The sequence below is a fragment of the Myotis brandtii genome, unplaced genomic scaffold (genome assembly GCF_000412655.1).
Source record: "Myotis brandtii unplaced genomic scaffold, ASM41265v1 scaffold4, whole genome shotgun sequence".
Taxonomy (NCBI): domain Eukaryota; kingdom Metazoa; phylum Chordata; class Mammalia; order Chiroptera; family Vespertilionidae; genus Myotis; species Myotis brandtii.
Window position 1 is genome coordinate 1,029,552 of NW_005365371.1, and position 6,000 is coordinate 1,035,551.

At 44.8% G+C, this 6,000-nt stretch overlaps 1 protein-coding gene across 1 annotated transcript in view; it reads right to left on the reverse strand.

Moving 5' to 3' along the window:
* Nucleotides 1–5,316, reverse strand: part of MYLK (myosin light chain kinase) — a 176,846-nt gene extending 171,530 nt beyond the window's left edge. The window contains exon 1 of the mRNA XM_014545250.1: nt 5,132–5,316. The gene's annotated coding sequence lies outside the window, so the exon portion shown is untranslated. The remainder of the gene's footprint in view (nt 1–5,131) is intronic.
* Nucleotides 5,317–6,000: the final 684 nt, after the last annotated feature.

The window sequence follows — 6,000 nt, forward strand, 5'->3', positions numbered from 1 at the left end:
GTAAGCAGTCAGAGTTGGCTGGTGGGAAGGGGGCCTGAGGTTGGGGTAACAAGGGAGAAAATTGAAAGCTGCTCCCAAGCTTTAAAAAATTAAGATTTTCTGTATGTCAAAGCATACTCTGGACAACATTAAAAGATGGATGATAATCTCGGATAAAATGTTTACAATAAAAAATGAAGGACTAGGACACTTTACATGTAAGAAAACAGCCTGACAGATAAATGGGAAAGGGCTATTCCTTACATGGCTCATAGATGACAGACAAATGAGCACTACACATGGACACTGCCTAGTCACAATAAGAACCCAAGAGTGCAACTTAAGAACAAGCTATTATCTTAGGAACTAACCAAATTGATATTTAAAAGGAGCGATAACAACATGCCAGTGAGACTGTGGTGAGGTGGGCATGCTGGTACCCAACCAGGGGAATAGAAATTGGTGTGATCTGTCTGGAAAGCAATTTGGCAAAATGATTCTAAACAAATGTCCATCTTTTTTCCTAGTAACCCTACAATTAGAAATGTGTAATTGGGAAACAATCAGAGATGCGGCCCCAAATTTGTATGTGAGAATGCTAATAACATTATTTATAGCAAAAGAAACAGAAAAATAACCCAGTTAAATAGAAATTTAAAAAACACACATTAAATATCTAATAGTAAGATGGGTTAAACACAGTGGAATATCAGGCAGTTATATGAGTGTGTACTGACAAGAAAAATAATGATAGAAATTTAATAATATAGAAATTTTAAACTAAAAATAAGTTTTATTATGGAAAATTTCAAAGACAGAAAAGTAGAATGATAAAATGATCACCTCAACTACTCATCTCATGGATTCAGTTATTAGCATTGTGTCATACTCATATCATTGTGTTTGCGTATGCATTTGCAGAACCATTTCAAAGTAACCGTGATATAATTTTAATGGCATGAATCATGATACATTCATTCACTCAATTAAAACATATTGACTGATTCCCAGAAAGAGAAAAAAGCTAGCTGAGTCCATCACCACCAAACCAGTATTACAAGAAATGTTAAAGGATTTCTTTAAGAAGAAGAAGATAAAAATTATGAATAATAAAATGGCAAAAATTGCATACCTATCAATAATTACTTTAAATGTAAATGGATTAAATGTTCCAATCAAAAGACATATAGTGGCTGAATGGGTATGAAAACAAGATCCATACATATGCTGCCCTCAAGAGACCCACCTCAGATCAGAAGACACAGAGACTGAAAGTAAAGAATGGAAAAAAGTATTCAGACAAATGGAAATGAAGGGGGGGGGGGAAGTCAGGTAGAAATACTTATATCAGACAAAACAGACTTTAAAACAAAGACTCTAACAAGAGACAAAGAAGAACATTTCATATACAGTAGCCAAGATATGGAAGCAACCTAAGTGTACATCAATAAACAGTTGGATAAAGAAGATGTGGTATATATACAATGGAATATTTCTTGGCCATAAAAAAAAATTTGAAATCTTACCATTTGCAACAACATGGATGGACTTAGAGGGTATTATGCTAAGTGAAATAAGTCGGACAGAGAAAGACAAATAGCATATGACTTCACTTCTATGTGGGATCTAAAGAACAAAACAAACAAAACAGAAACAAACTCATAGAAACAGAGAACAAAACTGCCAGATGGGAGAAAGGTTGGGGGATTGGGTTAAAAAGGTGAAGGGATTAAGTAGTAGTTACAAAGTAGTCCTGGTAAATAAAGTACAGCATAGGGAATATAGTCAATAACATGTGGTGCCAGGTGGGTACTAGACTTATGGGGGGACACTTTGTAAGTTCTATAAATGTCTAACCACTATACAGTATACCTGAAACTAATATAATATTGAATATCAACTATAATTGAAAAAAATTTAAAATTTTTTGAAACCTGTTTATTGAACAGCTACCACATGCCAAGCTAGGTGCTAGGGTATGGCAGTGAATAGGTACGTGTGTGTGGTGAACGGAGTAACATGGGTAGGGAAGGGATGGGACTCTTATATCCTGCAGGGCTACCTAGGACCATACTCCAGAAGGGACACTGCTCCTCTGCCCTCCTCCACTGCCACTGAGGCGAGGTGACGGATAACACTCTGTGCTGTCAGCACCAGGAGGGTGGGAAGTGGGGTGGAGGTGGGGGTAGGTATCATGAGGGTCAGATTCTGCCATAAATCGAGGAGCACTGCACTTTCTAATTGTGAGCTGGGCAAGGAATGTCAATTCGCTTGGCCTCAGTCTTCTTTTCCATAAAGTGGGAATGATAATATCAGTCTCACAAAGTTGAAGGAGGATTTGAATAGAGTGTGTCTAAAACACATAGTATAGCATAAAGGGGATTCAAGAAGTGGTGGCTGTCAATATCATTATCCAGCTCCCAAAGGAAAACCAGTTTCTCCGCCAGAGAACACAGACTCTTTCGCGCAGGACAGCAAGATGCCCAGGCCAGCCCGATCTCTTCAGGACAAGGTAGCTGAGTGGGATTACTGTGTAACAGTAATAGAGGCAGATGGCAGGACTCTGAAAAGACGGGGAAGAAGGGCTGTCATGTCTGTTCTAGTAGCACCGTCTAATGGGCAGGGTGTGTGCCTCTGACCCCATGCTGGGCACCAGTCTTACTCAGTCCCCACAGCCCTGCCAGGCAGTTCTGACTATGCTCCTTTTACCAGTGAGGACACTGAGGCTCAGAAAGCCAACCACACTTGTCCAAGGTCAAGAAGCTAAGCTAAGAAGTGGAAACCAAGCCAAAGCCCATGACCTAGATGAGGAATTTCCTGCTATTCCCAGTAAAGAGAAATGCCACAGGCAGAGGCTATTGCAGAGAGGAATACTGGGAGTTGCAGAGAGGAATGTGCCTCCCCTTTGCTCTCAGGCCTGGCTTTGAAAGACACAAGGCTCTTTGGCCTCTGCTTTAAGAGGAGCTGAAAACTAGGAGTGGTGACATCAGGCTCGGGACCCTCTACAAATCCTCTTGATCCAAGACCTGCTGAGGTCCACCTAAACTTCCCGAAGGCCCCGGATACTATCATCAAAGAGAACATGCTTCAGCCCTAGCCAGTTTAGCTCAGTGGATAGAGCGTTGGCCTGTGGACTGAAGGGTCCCTGGTTCAATTCCCATCAAGGGCACATGCCTGGGTTGTGGGCTTGATCCCCAATAAGCGGCATGCAGAAGGCAGCTGATCAATGATTCTCTCTCATCATTGATGTTTCTAGCTCTCTCTCTCTCTACCTTCCTCTCTGAAATCAATTAAAAATATTTTTTTTAAAAAAGGAACATGCTTAAGCTCAAGAACACAGAAGACAGGAGTAATCCATCCTTAGGGGAGGTGTGGCTTCATGGTTAGAAACAGAACAGGCAAATCAATGCAGCCAGAAGACATCCAGTCCCCTGCAGTTGTGGGTCAGTTACTTAACTATCGAGCAAGCAGGACCAGAGCCCAGTCCCTGGCCGGCCAGATACACCAAACAGCTCTGCTCAGTCCATTGCCCCATCCCCTGCCATCAACACATAAAGATTCCTTCCTTGCTGCCAATTAATGGCTACTGACATATTTAGAATGCTCTATCAAAAAAAAAAATCAAACTAAACCATCCTTGTTCCCATCGAACCCCTCATCCATCCTGGCGACCACACTCCCATCAAGAACACCTGCAATATCTTCTCTATGGGCAGAGTGGTGCTTGGTGGCTGCAAACAAACAAACCAACTAGAACAGTGGTTCTCAACCTTCTGGCCCTTTAAATACAATTCCTCATGTTGTGACCCCCAACCATAAAATTATTTTTGTTGCTACTTCATAACTGTAATGTTGCTACTGTTATGAATCGTCATGTAAATATCTGATATGCAGGATGGGCTTAGGCGACCCCTGTGAAAGGGTCGTTCGACACCCAAAGGGGTCGCGACCCACAGGTTGAGAACCGCTGAACTAGAAAGTTTTACTCAATAATGATCAGGGAAAAGAGAAGAAGAGAAAAAAATGGAAGGGGGTCCAAAAGAGCAGTGGTGTAAGAGCTGGAAGCAGCCCCTCGTCCCCAACACACACACACAAACACACTCTCACACACACACACACACACACACACACACACAAAATATCCTCGGGTGAGTGAGGATTAACCATACACACAACACACACACATATACACACACACACACACACACACACACACACACACACACTTCTTGGGCCAAAGCTCACCTCCAAATAAGGTTTCCACCAGTAACAGAATGTATTAGTCATGTAAAGCAGCACTAAGTTAATTTGACTTGAATTTGATCAAAAGCGCTATAAATTGTCTCTTGAACCCAGAAAGGAACACTTTTACTATGGCCAAAACCGAGTGCAACTCTGAGGCAAAAAGACTCAGAATAAAAGTTAAAGATCGGGGATCGAGTTGAGTGGAGAACAGGTTTAGAGAAACCAGCTGACCCCCTTCCTGCCCAAAGTGCATTCATATTAAATGATCGCTGTCTTTAACTTTGAGTGCCAACCAATATCCTAGGAACTATGCTAAAATTGCCAAGGCATTTTTGCTGATTTTACAGCAGTTTAGGAAAAAAATTATGAATCGCAAGTAAATGAAGTTACATATTCAAAAACTTAGGGAAACCAGGTCAACTTTAGAACTACAAACATTCGGCATCATAAGTAATCTGCACTTAGGTGCCATCTGTCAATAAAGAGTGAACTACTAGCATCTAATAGTGACACTGCAGGAGGAGCACGATAGCGCTCCTGGCACTTTTGGCGAAAGACAGGAGGAGCGTGATCCCGCTCCCCGGCACTTAAGCACCGTTCAGGGTCAGTCGACAGGGCACCCCAGAAACACCACGCCTTCCCTACAGGGAAGGGCTGCCAGCAGGCTCTGCACTGGCAGCCTGGCTGGCAGCAGTGAACCCACCTACAGGCCACAGCACACTCATCAGAGGCAGCACACCACCAGGCAATGACAGCTCCACTCCCCACCTTAATCCCCTCTCTGCAATCCTGACAAATTCCCTGATTGCTCCTAATCCCCGAGTGCTGTGGGCTGTGCCAGGCTGACTTGCTGTAACCCATGGGAGCAAGCAGTGGAGCCACACACCAAAGAACAGACACGCCTTACCGTGGCCTCTTCCCCGGGGCAGCTCTCACATGAGTCGGGACGCGTGGGCAGCCGCACTTTCCCACTGTACTGCGGAGATTCCTGTCCACGGTCTGTCCAAGGAAGAGAGGGGAGGAGAGCCAGACACGCCCCACAGCCCAGGACGACTGTAAAAAGACTTTGCTCGCAGATGTGGCAACTCGCCTTCCGCTGGGCAGCTAGCTTCACCCGGTCAGGGAGATCTGTTGTTCTAATCCGCCCAGCTGGGGTGACCTTTGAAACCCCTGGCTGCCAGCTGTAGAGGCTCTCAATGGAGTCCTGGGGAAACCAGGGTGGAAGCTCATGGGTTTTCACAGAGCTGCAGATTCCAGTCTGAGTGTGGAGTGAAGGGAGGAGGCTGTCAAGCAGAGAGCTGAGCCCTTGGAGAGGCTGGGCACACCCCCAACTCTACATCTGGCCTGGAATACCACTCACCCCTTGGCACATCTGGCCTAGAATCACCACTCAGGGCTCATGGGACATTTGCCTCCTGAGACCCTGCTCCTTTCTCCTTAAAGTGAGGAAGCCCTGGTTATGATCCCTTGAGTGGGAGACAAGCCCAGAGAGCAGATGGATGGGGGAACTCCAGGCTGTAACTGTCTTAGGGAATCTGGGCTGAGATTTCAACCAGGCTCCACAGGCTGTGTTCACACAGTGCAGAGGACCCAGTGGCACTGGTCCTGCCGGCTGGGAGCTTCAGGAGCAGTCCCTGGAGCATACCCCTAAAACATGGTAGCAAGGTGATGCCTAGCCCAGTACCTCTCCTCCTAGGGACAGAAGGATTTCCATCATTCCAGAGGAATCTCTCATCCTATGCAACTCACACATTGGAACAGACTGAGAACGTCTGA